The following is a 16,575-nucleotide window of genomic DNA, read 5'->3' on the forward strand; positions in this document are numbered from 1 at the left end:
GAAGGCACAAGTAAGTTACATGAGCAAGTGGCTCAAATGCCCTTGGTCTCCACTCCTGCCACCCTGCCTTCTCTCCTCCAGCCTGTACCTCTGGCCTCATGGGGCATTCCTTATGATCAGTTGACAGAGGAAGAGAAGAGTAGGGCCTGGTTCGCAAATGGTTCTGCATGGTATGTAGGCACCACCCAAAAGTGGAAAACTGCAGCAATACAGCCCCTTGTTAGGACATCCTTGAAGGTCAGTGGTGAAGGAAAATCTTCCCAGTTGGCAGAACTTCTAGCAGTGCACCTGACTATGCACTTTGCTTAGAAGGAAAAATGGGCAGATGTGAAATTATATACTGATTCATGGGCTGTAGCCAATGGTTTGGCTGAATGATCAGGGACTTGGAAAAATAATGATTAAAAAATTGGTGACAAAGAAATTTGGGGAAGAGGTATGTGGATGGACCTCTCAGAGTGGTCAAAAACTGTGGAGATATTTGTATTTCATGTGAGTGCTCACCAGTGGGTGACCTCAGCTGAGGAGGATTTTAACAATGAAGTGGATAGGATGATCTGTTCTGTGGACACCACTTAGCCTCTTTACCCAGCCACCTTTGTGATCACCCTATGTGCCTATTAACAAAGTGGCCATGGGCTCAGCAACATGGACTTCCACTCACAATGGCTGACCTGGCTATTTCCACTGTTGAATGCCCAATTTGCCAGCAGCAGAGACCAACACTGAGCCCTCGATATGGCAACATTCCTTAAGGTGATCATCCAGCTACTGAGTGGCAGGTTGATTATATTGGACCTCTTCCATCATGGAAAGGGCAGGAGTTTGTCCTCACTGGAATAGACACTTACTTTGGATATGGGTTTGCTTATCCTGCACGTAATGATTCTGCTAAGACTACCATCTGTGGACTCACGGAATGCCTTATCCACCATCATGGTATTCTACACAGCATTGCCTCTGACCAAGGCACTCATTTTATGGCTAAAGAAGACAGCAGTGGGTTCATGCTCATGGAATTCGCTGGTCTTTCCATGTTCCCCATCACCCTGAAGCAGTTGGATTGATAATTGAAGTCACAATTACAATGCCAACTAGGTGACAATACTGGGCAAAGTTCTCATGAAGGCCTTGTATGCTCTGAATCAGTGTCCAATATATGGTACTTTTCTCCAATAGCCAGTATTCACAGGTCAAGGAATCAAGTGGTGGAAGTGGAAGTGGCATCACTCACCATCACCCCTAGTGATCCACTAGCAAAATTTTTTGCTTCCTGTTCTTTCAGCATTACATTCTGTTGGCCTAGAGGTCTTAGTTCCAGAGGAAGGAACACTGCCACCAGGAGACACAACAATGATTCCATTAAACTGGAGGTTAGGATTGCCACCTGCACACTTTGGGCTTCTCCTACCTTTAAGTCAACCGGCTAATAAGGGAGTCACAGTGTGGGCTGGGGTGATTGATCCAGACTATCATGAAATCAGTGTACTACTCCATAATACAGGTAAGGAAGAATATGTGCAGAATACAGGAGATCCCTTGGGGTGTCTCTTAGAATTACTATGCCCTGTGATTAAGGTCAATGGGAAACTACACCAACCCAATCCAGGCAGCCAGAGAAAACAAACAAACAAAAAACATGACCTGTTGAGGTGCTTGTGGAAGACGAAGGAAATACAGAACATGTAGTAGAAGAAGTTAGTAGCTATGACCATGTGACCAGTTGTGGAAACGAGGACTGTAATTGTCAAGAATATTTCCTCCTTCTTTTGTTAAAAACATGTTTGTGCATATGTACACCTGTACTAAGAAAATATCTTCATTTTATTTCCTTTTTTCTTTATAATGTGACATAAGATTTATTGACTTCATATCGGCATTTAAGTGATGTTAACTTTATGTAATAGCATTTGGATTGGGGATTGGTGCATTTCTGGTTGTATAAAGGATGGTCATATTATGTTAGGTGCAATTAAGCCCCTATTATTGTCTTTATCTGAAGATTATGTATGAACTCAGGAGATGTTTATAGGTTCAAGTTGACAAGGGATGGGCATGTGATGGTTAATACTGAATATCAGCTTGGTTGGATTGAAGGATGCAAAGTATTGATCTTGGATGTGTCCGTGAGGGTGTAGCCAAAGGAGATTAACATTTGAGTCAGTGGGCTGGGAAAGGAAGACCCACCCTTAATCTGGGTGGGCACAATCTAACCAGCTGCCAGTGTGGCCGGAATAAAAAGGAGGCAGAAGAACGGGGAAAGGCTAGACTGGCTTAGCCTCCCAGCCTATATCTTTCTCCTGTGCTGGATTTTTCCATCCCTCGAACATCAGATGCCAACTTTCAAAGCTTTGGGACTCGGACTGGCTTCCTTGCTCCTCAGCTTGCAGACGGAATATTGGAGAAATCTGTGACCATGTGAGTTAATACTTAATAAACTCATATATATATATATCCTATTAGTTCTGTCCCTCTAGAGCACCCTGACTAATACACCTTTCCATAGCTTCTGGTGATAACTGGCAAATTCTAGCATTACTTGGCTTATGGCTGCATCACTCCAACATCTGATTTCTCTGCTTATAAGGAGAGGGACACTGGGAAACAGAGACTCACAGGGAGAAAGCCATGTGATGATGGAGGCAGATATCCAGTAATACTGGATCAAAAGCCACTCTAACTCAGTATGACCTCATATTAACTCGATTATATCTTTAATGTTGTCATTTCTAAATAAGAATCTATTCATGGATAGTGAGAATTAGGACTTCAACATATCTTTTTGAGGAATACTATTCAACCTACCACAAAGGTCTTCCTTGTTCTATTTAGTCCCCTGATCCAATAAAACCAATATGACAGATGCTATCATAATACAGATGAGTTGAGAAAAAATTGCTTTTAGTTATTGACTGAAATATGACCCCACACCTAGGAAAGGTTACAATGCATTGAATTAAGTACCAAAAAGCCACTGCTTTGGCATTGAGTGTGCCTTCCTCACTTGTTTGATGCCCTTTTAGTCCCTTTCTTTGCCTCACCTTTGCCTAAAGTATGTAGGGTGCAACATTTTGGACAGAATTATGAAATCTCCTCTGACTAATTATGCCACCTGTTTCTTTTTCTTTTCTTTTCTTTTCTTTTCTTTCTTTTCTTTTTTTTTTTTTTTTTTTTTTTGAGATGGAGTCTTGCTCTGTTGCTCAAGCTGGAGTGCAGTGGCATGATCTCGGGCCATTGCAACCTCCAACTCCTGAGTTCAAGCAATTCTCTTGCTTCAGTCTCCTAAGTAGCTGGGATTATACGCATGCATCACCACACCCAGCTAATTTTTGTATTTTTAGTAGAGATGGGGTTTCACCATGTTGGCCAGGCTGGTCTCAAACTCCTGACCTCAGGTGATCTGCCCACCTTGGCCTCCCAAAAGTGCCAGAATTACAGGCCTGAGCCACTGCACTATGTGCTTCCTGTGTCAAACCTCTTCTTATATTTCTTTTCTCGTATCCAACTTCCATGCCTGTGTATCAATCTTCAGGATTATGTAAAATGTGAGAGTCATTCTGATAGTTTATCATATTCTAAATTTTCTAAACTAACTTTAAAAAATAAATTAATCTATGAAGTATTAGTTCAGGGAAGTGTTAATTTTAATAAAATTTCTTATGGTATGAAAAACGAGTGCTACATGAACAATAAATTTAGTAAAAGTGGGTGCTAAAGCTCCTCTTTCAGATTCTCGAGGTCTTTACTTAGGTTTATGAGAATTCTCACAAACAAACAAAAGCAAACGAATGAAACATGTTTAGCTTGGTTGAAGTCAGCATTTGTCAAAAGTATTTAATCATAAGACACATTGAGAAGAGCCACATTGTGGAGCTTTTTTTATAGCCTCTGTTTAGGAAATCAAATAAAATTGTCAGCATTTTGGTTTGTCTCGCCACACAGAAGGATTTTCTAAATTAGTTCTATAATCCAAACAAATTAGAGTCAATAATGATAACCTCAGACAATGGCACTGGTTTTAATGGGAAAGATCGCTTTTTAGGATACATTTTACTATATATGCTAAAAATATGGGTTACAGTGACACATTTATTATTGATTAATACTACAATTTCAGATTTAGAATAATTAACTACAAAAGTATAAGAAAAAGTAATGGGAATTTGTGTAGAACATTTAAAAAATAATATTCATCATAGAAAAGAGAAATTAGAAACAAATAAAATAATCAATTTTAAAATTAACTAAAATATAAGTCAAAATTTAGAAAAATACGTAACATAATGGCCTCCAGGTCCATTTATGTCCTTTCAAAGGACACAATCTCATTCTTTTTTATGGTTGCATGATATTCCATGGTGTATGTGTTTCACATTTTCTTTATCCAGTCAATCACTGATGGACATTTATGTTGATTCCATGTCTTTGCTATTGTGAATAGTGCTGCAATGAACATATGTGTGCATGTGTCTTTATAACCTTAGCAAATTAACACAGGAACAGAAAACCAAATACCACATGTTCTCACTTACAAGTGGGAGCTAAAGGATGAGATCACATGGGCACATAGAGGGGAACCTTTTGGAGGGTGAAGAGTGGGATGAGGGAGACGATCAGGAAAAATAACTAATGGGTACAAAGCTCAATACATGGGAGATGAAATAATCTGCATAATAAAATCCCATGACACAAGTTTATCTGTGTAACAAACCTTCATGTGTACCCCTGAACTTAAAATAAAAGTTAAAAAATATATATAGGTAACATTAATAAAGAATAAAATCTGAGAGCAAACAAAGAGTAATAAATCCAACTTATCAGTGCCAACCTGTTTTTGCTTCTATGAGAAAATCAAAGATTATCTATTTTGATATGTCATAAAAAAGTGAATACAAGGCGGTGAATTAAAGCATTTCTAAATTACTCAAGACCAGTATGCATTCCTTTCCTTTCAATGGTCTTGTCTAATACTATGCTCCTTTTAAGTTTCTTTTCTTTCTTTAAAAATGCAAAATAATTGTTTCCCCTTGCAATGAATTTTAAATTCATTCGTGTAGGTACAAATCACAGTAGAAAATTATGAAATTTGGCAACTCTAAAATGTACTGTATTTATATGTAACTCTTATTCTAAACGATGCCACAAAGGCTAAATTAGAAGTTTCAAGTGTGTGTGAAATTTCCTGTATTTTTAATGTGCATGATGAATTTAATTCTTTTTGAATACTAAAGTCTGACAATTACTATGAAAAAAAATATGGGCTCCAGAATCACACTGCCTGAGTGAATTGCTTCTGCATTCAATTGCTTCTGAATTACAAGTTATGTCTGTTTGGCCAAGTCACTCATCTCTCTAACTCAGTTTCCTCATTTATAAAATGATCATAACAACAATAGTACCTCCTTATGACATCATTAAAGAGAGGAGTTAATCTATGTAAAATGCCTAGCACAGTCCTCAGCACACCAGCACATACTTCAGTCTAAACCTGAAGACTGTTTGTCTCTTTCTCATTACACACACACACACACACACACACACACACCATTATTAAGTTTAAAATCATATTGAATGGTGGACATTTCCATCACTGTTCCATCTTAGAGTTGGAGCTTTTTCTTTGGTTTTGAAAAGTACTCTATGTTGGGAGTTAGGCTATTGGAGCTCTGGATCCAATTCTAGGACTACTCCTCTGGGGAGCCTAATGCAAATCAATTCTCTTTTCAGACTTCTATTTGCTTTACCTGTAAAATGCATGCAAGACGTGAAAGGTCTCTGCCAGTCCTCAAATTTAAAAATCCACTTAAAAAATTCAACTAGTTTCAGTACAATTGGTATCTTGTCATGAATACACACTTTTTATTTTCACACACTGCATACAACTTCTCCATATTGCAGTAGTTTTTACTTTCTGTTAGCTGTTGCCACAGCAGTCCACAACATGAGTCACATTAAGATGATCTTATAGGATGCCTGAAAGACTTCAAGGAAAGCATTGAAACGTTTAAAAAACATTTACTACACATTCTATACTCATTTCACTGGGGACTTAGAGATCAGGCAGCCTAATATAGGGTAAGAAATGGACCTGGACTCACTACACCCAAATAGAGATCTTGGTTCTACCACTTTTCATTTGCTGAAGTTCTTTCAGCCTCAGGTTTTTATCTGTATGATGGAGTTCCTATCTTCATAGAATTATTATAATATGTATAACGAATTTATAAAACAATGTCTATTGTATAGTAGATGCCAAACACATGTGTGTTGTTTTTATTGCCAGGTAATCCAATGTTTTTGCAGATGAGAAAACTAAGATCACAGAAATAATTAATGATAGAGCTGTGAATGAATTGAGGTTTTGAGCCAGATTATTCTTCCCTTTTTGTTACAGTTGTATTCCAGGAAGAATGCCTGTAAAATCAATCTTAGTTGCTTTAGTCATCCAATTTGATTAATCCTTCAAAAGCCCTAAATCACTTGGGCTTAGTTTTCAAAGTGAATTAATATTTTGAAGCAAAATCTTCAGATTCAGTGATTTTTCTGGTAGGTAAGACATTAGAGAAGATTTCTCTGAAGATGAAATACTAAAAACAATTTAAATTAGTTTAATTCCAAAGATATTTATTAATTATGTACACTATCAATGACAAAAATGTAGAAACATTTATTTTAGAATTTGTTAGGGGAAAATCTGTCACCTACTCAGCTTTACTTTTTCTATGAGGATATTCTTTGCTGGATCTCAGCATGGGTGCATTTATTCATAAAATAATATTTACTTAAAACCTACTGTATTTCAGGCACTACTCTAGATGAAGAGAAGAGATTGGTGAAATCTATTTTCATGGATTTACTAAGGAGGACACCAAACTATAGCCTCAGTCCAAATCTGGTCTTCTATCCGTTTTTGAAAATAATGGTTGTTTGTTTGTTTGTTTGTGTTTGTTTTGAGACCGAGTTTCACTCTTGTTGCACAGGCTGGAGTGCAATGGCGCGATCTCGGCTCACCGCAACCTCCACCTCCTGGGTTCAAGTGATTCTCTTGCCTTAGTCTCCCAAGTACCTGGGACTACAGGCATGCACCACCACGCCTAGCTAATTTTTTATTTTTAGTAGAGATGGGGTTTCTCCATGTTGATCAGGCTGGTCTTGAACTGCCAACCTCAGGTGATCCACCCACCTCGGCCTCCCAAAGTGCTAGAGTTGCAGACATGAGCCACCATGGACAGCCTAAAAATAAAGTTTTATTTGAAATCAGTCATTCACGTCTGATTTTCCTATGGCTACTTTCACACTATCAGGGCGGAGTTGAGAAGTTGGAGCAGAGACCCTATGGACCTCAAAGCTTAAAATAGTCGTTATTTATCCCTTTATAGAAAATATTCATCAATTCATTATTTAGTAGGATGAGTCATCCAATAAACAAGTAAACAAACAAATAAACAGGATAATTTCAGATACTATAAATAGATCAGGATTATATAATAGTGACTAGGGAACTACTTTGTATTTGCAATATTATACAGAGTAACAAGAGGACTACTTTGTATTTGGATTGATATTGAATGTCTTTCTAAGGTGGTGACCTTTGAACTGAGACTAGAATGATAAGAACCTGAGAATCATGACAAAATCAGGTAGCAAATTGTTTCAGGACCAACAAGTACAAAGGATTGATCAAGAACTACAGTGGCTAGAATTTTGTGAGTGAGGTGAAGAGTGGTGAGAGAGAAGATTGGAGATCAGGACAGGGCTGAGTCACATGGGCTCCTATTTGAAGAAGTGTGGCATTAGACCTGGAAAAATGGAGAAAACATGACATGTTACATCATTTCTTATTTGTTCAAAATAAAGTTTAGTGTTCATGTGTGACCTCTTTATTTTTCTTCCTCTCTTTATACCTACCATAAGGGTGTAGAGCAAGGTCACCTTTTTCTTTATGGATAGAAGTTTGCATAATTTTATTCTTCTTCTAATTCTCCTTTGTCACTGGGTAGACCACTCTGGGTGCTTCTGGGCCACAATCTTAGGTTCTCAGAGGGACAGAGAAGGGCCTGCCTCATTTCCCAGAGATTTTATCAGTAATAAAGTTTATCAGTAATAAATCACTGTTGCATTGCTGATTAGGTTTATTGTGTGCTTCTCATTGACTACAACCAAGAGAGAAGGAAAGAGGATGAATAAGTAGTCTTATAGCCAGATTTCTTTTAGTTAAGTGTAATGGTTTTGATATCACAACATAGAGTCCAGAGAAAACTTAAATGAACAAAACACAACTTACACACAGAATAAATATACCAGCTAGGCAATATAGAATCTAATCAGATTCTAAAATGCAAATGAAATCTTGTTGTTTTCTGCATTTTACACTGTAATTGGCTGTGTAAACCAGAGGTAAAGGTCATACATAAGAGGCTGGCAAAGTTGCAAGAATCCTCTAAGTATTTTTCCTAGTAACCCTTAGAGAATACTTCATTGACGGTATCCTTATATTAATTTAGCTTTCTTTGAAAGCACTCTTAAGTTGTTTTACTCATATAATCATCATGAAATCCCTATTGTTATTCATTGTTATCATTGGTAGTATTAATGTTCATGAATAAATATTATTATTAATTTATACAATTCAATTTAGTGGCAGAACTGGGATGTCAATCAAGCCATTCGAATCTAGAGTCTATGCATTTGAGATGTGGTACTCACAGCACTACTGGAGGTTGCTATGGAGTGGGCTCTGCAGTCATATGGAACTAGATTTAAATCTGAGATCTGTTTCTCACAGGCTGCATGATATGAAATACCTCATTTACTTAGCTATGAAATCTTGTTTCCACATCTTTAAGTTGTGGATCCAATACATAATTCATCATTTGCAGTATTAAATGCATTAAAATTAGGACAATGTCTGATACAGTATCTCTCCCCAGCATAGATACTCTATGAGGAACAATCATTTTCATAATTGCTGCATTTAAATAGCAATAGAGTAAATTCCAGCATTTCAGCATGACACTTCATCTTAAAAAAGTAATATGCTAACAATTGCTTGGCTACATTTGGCTTGGATATCTAAAATGTAACAGATACATTGTAAAATAAAAATGGAAATTCTATTAATTACAGACACAGGAATTGAGAACCCATGCAAATTAGTTTACCATAGCTCTAATAATTACTTGGATTGGTAGCTTTACATTGTGGTTAGGAGTCACACACGTGCTTCTGTGAATGACACACAACCGCACGTCAAAAGACTTTTAGAGCCTAGACCCAAAGCACAGAGTTATTATACAACCAGGCTGTACACAGCTTATTCTACCCTGTGGATTCACCTTTTTTATAGTAAATACTTTTGTAGGTTTTATGTAAATCCAAGTTAAAGAAATCCAAACAGCTATATTTAAGAAACTCATACTTGTTGAGCCCGTGTATTATTTGTAGTCACTATATAACATGTATTATTCTGTGTCTGGAGTAAGAATATCAAATGAACAGCATCCCTTAGAAACCCAGGCCAAGGCAGGGCCTGTTTTTGCTTGAATATTTCACATTTCTTTTATACTGGATTACTAGGTAAAATCAGGATAAAAGTTCAGTCTCCCATGATAATTTTTTATTATAATAAAGTTTTATACTGGCTACTATTTATTTAGCTAGATAATTCCATGGTTTATGCCAGATAATTTCCTAGTCATTTTAGATTTGTTTTCAATCCTTTCAAAAAGCCTATAGGACATTATTAGAGAACATGATTCAGCAGGACATTAAATAACTTGCAAGGATTATACATCTGGAACTGAGGCAGCCCAGTTTGGAGTTTAGGATCTTTGGTTCCAAAGGCTTACCCTTTTCACTATGCCATTCTTCCTCATACTTGCAGCTGATGAGTAAAAAAGCTTTCAATCTCCCAGCATAAACAGAGTTATCTAGAAGATGTTATTTGAGTCCACTATGGTCTAATCAAAGTTTCTGTTCTTTTTTTTTATACCACATTTTGGGGTGAATAAAAGGAATGGAATTGGAACATATGCTTCTAATTCTCCGTCCCCACTTCCCCCAAAAAGCACTCTTATCCCGCACAATTTGAGAAGCTAACACTAGACAGTTTAATACTTTATATAGTTGTGTCTTTTTAAGATCAACAAGGCCGGGCGCGGTGGCTCAAGCCTGTAATCCCAGCACTTTGGGAGGCCGAGACGGGCGGATCACGAGGTCAGGAGATCGAGACCATCCTGGCTAACACGGTGAAACCCCGTCTCTACTAAAAATACAAAAAACAGCCGGGCGAGGTGGCGGGCGCTTGTAGTCCCAGCTACTCGGGAGGCTGAGGCAGGAGAATGGCGTAAACCCGGGAGGCGGAGCTTGCAGTGAGCTGAGATCCGGCCACTGCACTCCAGCCCGGGCGACAGAGCAAGACTCCGTCTCAAAAAAAAGAAAAAAAGAGAGAAAGATCAACATGTCTTATTCCTCCAATCACAATTTCTATCAGTTAAATTTAAAAAAATTATCTAAGACCACGATTTGTCAGTATTCAACTAAATATTTTCTCAACCAGATAATTTCAAAACTTTTCACCTCGTGTCTAAACAGGTTATTACTTTTAGTTCTCCAAGTCAGGGTGAAGGCCTTGACTTGGAAGAAAGATTATAGTAATATAAGATCAAAATTTATTTTATTACTGAAGTTAATTTCTTTTATCTGATTTTCTGAAGTGGAGAAAAATCTTAGGAGTGCTCACTAGTGAAATGTATTTAACATGATTCTTCATTTGTGATTTGGCATCTCTGGTGTATATATGGAGACTTTTTTTTTTTAATTTCCATAAAAGGAAAAATAGGTGCATAATTTGGAAAAGGGGGTAACAGAAAAACCACCTGTACTATTTAAATTAAAAATGCTAAATTCTATGTCTATTTTTAAAACTATGCAAATGGAAAAACACATAATGTTATTCATTCAATATGGAAATTTTAATGAATTGAGATTCTGAGCATAAAAACACACAATGCGCTTTGCCTGGACTAAGCTGTGGTTTGTGCTTGTAAAGAGGATACACCACAGCACCCACCTTGGACCATTCGGAGAGTCTGGCTCATTTACAGAGTTGCATTCCACACCCATGAAGGTTCAGCTTCTAAATCAACACTGTGAAGGAGAGAGGAATGCTTTGAAAGTGGTTGTGAAAAGTCTAGTGAGCATCTGGGGATTTTTGACTGGCCAAATTTTATTTTCGTTCCTCTAATTTTTCCACTGAAGAACTCACCTTTCCATTCTACAAAGTCTTGGTGGAACTGTCAATCAAGATGCCACTTTTTCCCTGGCAAATGGATTACATGAGTTCAACTTCTGGTTAGTTACTATAGCTCCCAGAAAGTGCATTTTGAGCCTTGTGACTAAAGAATGCATGCCATAGGCAGCTCTCTTAGGAAAATTCATTATTTCCTACTATGCCCACCTAAGGACTCTTCTAATAAATGTTTTTCCACCTTTCCTTTGATTCTGTTAGATGCCTCAAATTCTCAATGAACAATAAGCAGTCTCTCGATTTTTCTTTCTCTCTTTCACTTTGATGAGTCAGATTTGTTTTGTCGCTTGCAACCAAAACAAAACACACTAATAAGCGCATAGATTTTTAGAAATTTCACTTACAAAACAGTACATTACATAACAGCTACAACACTACCATTTATAGATTTGAAATAATAATAGCATAGTGGTCTTATTAATTTCCCTTTTTTATTTCTCACTCCTTAGACAAATTTCAAAGTATTTTTTTCTCTTACAATTTCAGTAAGATAGGCTTGGATGATAGCCATGAACAATGCTGAGTTTACAGGTTTTGGGAGAGAGGATGGTAAAATACAGGCTGAAGGGTACTAGATGAGAACTTATCTGGCTGCTTTTAAAGTGTAAAGCTTCCTTTTTTTATATTATAGTTGCATATAAATTTATTTTGCTTTGTTGTAGCTGATATGCACAAACACCTTTGTCCTTTATACCTGGCCTTCTATTTTATTAATTCATACATAAAATGTTTAATTTTATAATTAAATAAGTTACCACCCTGGTACCCTGGTCTGTGATTATTCTCACAGTTGTAGAAAAGACATAGAAAAATACAAATTCCCACATGGAAGAATTTCTTTCAAGTGAAATTTGAGAAGATGTTACTTGATATATTTCTGGTCTCAAATGCATTTCTTAACCAATTAAATAAAATTTCAAAGCCATATTTATTGACCTTCCTATTGTATATTTCACTGATAGAGGTGAGTTCTAGGTGGATTGTGAGGGGATCTTTTGTTCCCTTCATTTCACATCTGGGGTACTTTTGTCCATTTCTCACTATAAGCAATCAGAGTTCACATGGAGCATGGATTCCTATTACAAGGGGAAAAATATTTAACAGCCAAAGATAACTGAAGATGTATCCCTCTTCCCACCACACACACACACACACACACACACACCCACACACACACATGAATCCATGACTATATAATGTTAGGCCTTATTACACCTGTGGGGGCTTTGTGTTTTAGCATACAGAGAGAAGTTTATTTGGGTAGCAAATTCATAACTTTTGATATTTATAGGACATTTATTTTTGCCAAGCTTCTAATTTTACTCTCACAACAATCTTGTGAATCAGATTCCTATTTAATTTTATTTTAGAAATGAAGAAACCAAGGCTAATAATTTAAGTGAGATGCACTAAGTTCCCCCAGATAGGAAATGTAGGAACTCAAATGCAAAGGCTGCGTGGCACTAGAACCCACATTCTTTACATTACACCACACTGCCTTTCCAAATTCCTCTCAGACCGGGCTGGCTCAGACAACCTCTCAGCAGCACAGATCCCCAGATCTCCTTCTATTCATCCGTGTCATGTACCCACTTCATTAGTTTCAATTTATTGTACAGGTGAAAATAAAGCAGAGTTTTGTTTCGGAGATTTTAGCTAAAATTGCTCCACTCCTTTTAAAATTTTACTTTGTTTTAGATGAGAGAATACAAATACACATATACCACACCCCTGGTCTTCAAACTAACAGAAACCATTTTATTAGTTCATTTTTACACATTTATTAGTTACATTTTACACAGATAAAGACATACCCATGACTGGGAAGAAAAGTAGGTTTAATTTGACTTACAGTTCCACATGGCTGGGGAGGTCCCATAATCATTGCGGAGGGAAAAAGACACTTCTTAATGGTGGCAGCAAGACAGAACGAGGAAGAAGCAAAAGCAGAAACATCTGATAAACTCATCAGATCTCATGAGACTTATTCACTATCATGAGAATAGCATGGGAGAGACTGGCCCCCATGATTCAATTACCTCCCGCTGGGTCCTTCCCACAACACGTGGGAATTCTGGGAAATACAATTCAAGTTGAGATTTGGGTGGAGACACAGTCAAACCATATCAGCCATATAGAAGGTGAGAAATTAAAATATAAAATTAAAAATTCAATGAATGATCTCAAGATTGGAAAGAGTCTTAACAGGCATCAGGCTCAATTCTAATATTTCTGACATTAGGCTGTGTAATGAGCTATTGGCACAAGACCAATGTCATTTCATTAAATCATACGCCACATAATCACTGTAAAGATTTATACAGTGTTTCCCATTTGTGCTAGACACCATTCTAAGTGAATTGCTGGTGTAGTAATATTATACAGGTATCTTAGTTGATTTTCTGTTGCTCTAACTAAACACCTGAGACTGAGGATTTTATAAAGAAAATACATTTATTTCTTACAATTCTTGAGGGTAAGATTTCCAAGAGCTTAGAGCTAGCATCTGGTGAGGGCCTTCTTGCTGTGTCACAACATGGTAGAGGGCATCACATGGTGAGAGGTCAAGAGCACACATGCCAGTTCTGGTCTCTCTTCTTCTCCTTGTAAAACGACCAGTCCCATCATGGGAGCCTCAACCTGATGACCATATCTAATCCTAATTAACTCCCAAAGGTCCTCTGCAGTCAAAAATCAACATATGATTTGGGGGATTAAGTTTTCAACACTTGAAATTTGGGGGACACATTAAAATCATAGCAATAGTCATAGCTCATAGTATTATACCATTATAGAGTCATAATCTATATTTATCCACATAAAACACATATAGTTCTCATGATAAGATTTTATTACAAAAATTATTTCATTTTAGAAATGAGAAATCTTAGGCATAGGCTTATTTATGTTACAGTTGCATAGCTAGTAAGTGGCAGCTGGAATTTGAACTCAAGAAACGTGGCTCTGGGACTGTTTCATAACATTTCCTCAAGGGACTGGGGAATAGATCACTCAGCCTCTGCAAGGATCATAACACTACTCGGGCACCTTAAAGATGATGACATTGTGAGTGATGCTCTTTTCATTATCTCTTCTAACTTATTTTTCTATTGTATAGGAAGGTTATGGATTTTTATATATTTTGCTATTGGGTAACTTATTGACCTCCATTATTAATTATAATAGTTTTTCAATGATACGTTCTATGTTTTCTAGAAGCATGATAATCATGTCTACACACTTTTGTTCCACTTTTCTTTCAGTTTGATTGATAAACCCTATATCAGCTTCCTGCTTTATCAGATTGGGTATAATGTAGGTCTCCTTAAAAATTAATTGGAATGATGAAAATATTGTGGCATTTTTGGATACGTTATAAGCAGGTAAAAAGCGTTTCAGGTATAATGTAATAAAGGTTTAGGTTAAGATGATGGCATGAGAAAAATCAATATCTATTAGAAAGAGATTTTATATTAAAAATTGACTGAACTTGGAGATACAGGATGAGAAAAAGTAAAACGTTTTGAATCTGAAGTATGCAAGTCCAGTTGATAATGATCAGGAAATTGACTGTGTTTTAATAGCTGCTGAATTCTGCTGATCTATTCATCTGAAACAAAATGACTGAAAGGAAATAATTAACGATTTCAGCTTATAAACAGGTTTAGGAATGCTCCTTCTTTAAAGGAAATTCAGAAACATTTTTATTTTTATAGCCTCTCCATAGTCTGATATTTAATATCACTACTTATAAAATAAATATTATAAAGTTAATATAATATTTATCTGATATAAAGTAACTTGAAAAGCAATATATGGATGAATATAACCTTTTAAACTCTGAGATGGATAACAACCTGTTTTTCAAATTTAGTTTACTTCAAAATCATTAGAGTGGCTCTTAAAGCCCCAATCTTAGAGATTCTTGATTTTGTTAATCTGGAGGGGAGCTTAGGAATCTACATTTTCAGCTATTAGTCCGGGTAATTTTGAAAAACTGGCCCACAGACTATGCTTTTAGAAACCCTGGTCTAGGTCTTTAGAGTTTGCACCAACACGTTGCATTTGTGTGCTGTATTTGGTACACTTATCCTTGTCATTCACACATTGAATTTCAATACCATCTAATGTTTCTTTGAGCATTACATGCTGTTAAATTTTTCCATATCCCTGTCCATATGGTTCTGACGTCTTAGAATGTCCTGATTTGCCTACCAGATTAACAAGCAGGCTATCCTTCTAAACTCTATCCAGACTCAGGAGAGTCTTGGTTTCCATCCCCAGATGGAGGCTCTGCGTGCCACTCTGACATGCAGGGTGCGACACAGTCCCCTCTCAGTTCTGGTGGAATAAAACAGAAGGACCATGGGTGAGGTAGCTTTCTTGTACATATATAGAAACCTCCATGACAGTCCCCAACCCGTGGACATATACTATTCTTTGCAGAGCTTGCCATCACAATCAAAGGAAGATTCAACAAAAGTAAAAACCAAATTGAAAAAAAGAAAGTACTTCTGTTACTCCTACTTATTTTGCTTAGACCAAGGAGGAGACAGAACAATATTTAGTATGGCCTACTTACCAAAAATAAAAAAAGGATATTGTATATATCTTAGCATAAGGAAAGACAAATCTGCGTGTCCAAAGCTTATATATATTTCAAATAATTACTGATAAAGAGTAAGGGAAAATGATTAAAAATACACTGCCACGAAAATTGAGGAATGATGACCAACTGGTTTCTGGATTCTAGGGTCGATTTAACTAACTGCAAGAACAATAGAAATGGATTTAAAAACAAGTAAATAAAACTACAACTAAATATTAGATTGGTGCAAAATTAATTGTGGCTTTTGTCACTATGTATAATGGCAAAAACAGCAATTACTTTTGCACCAACCTAATAGAATTAATTATTGTGTCTTATGGCACTGTAAGATGAGTGTAGTTAAGAATACACTATATAGTTTCAAATAGCTAGAAAGAGGATATTATATGTTTGAAAGACAAAGAAATAATAAATATTTGAGATGATGGATATGCTAATTACTTTAATCTGATTACTATATGTGTATTGCAACATCACTGTGTCCCACAAATATGTATGATTATTAAATGTCAATTAAAAAATTTAAAATTATATTTTTAATGATAAAAATATGGTATAACAACAACGAGAAAAAGGCACACACAATACAGAACCAGAAATACCATGCTACCACACACCTTGGGCCTATTTACTTGAAAGTACATAGACATATCCTACT

Source organism: Trachypithecus francoisi, unplaced genomic scaffold (assembly GCF_009764315.1).
Source record: "Trachypithecus francoisi isolate TF-2019V2 unplaced genomic scaffold, Tfra_2.0 Lachesis_group1, whole genome shotgun sequence".
In the NCBI taxonomy this organism is placed as follows: domain Eukaryota; kingdom Metazoa; phylum Chordata; class Mammalia; order Primates; family Cercopithecidae; genus Trachypithecus; species Trachypithecus francoisi.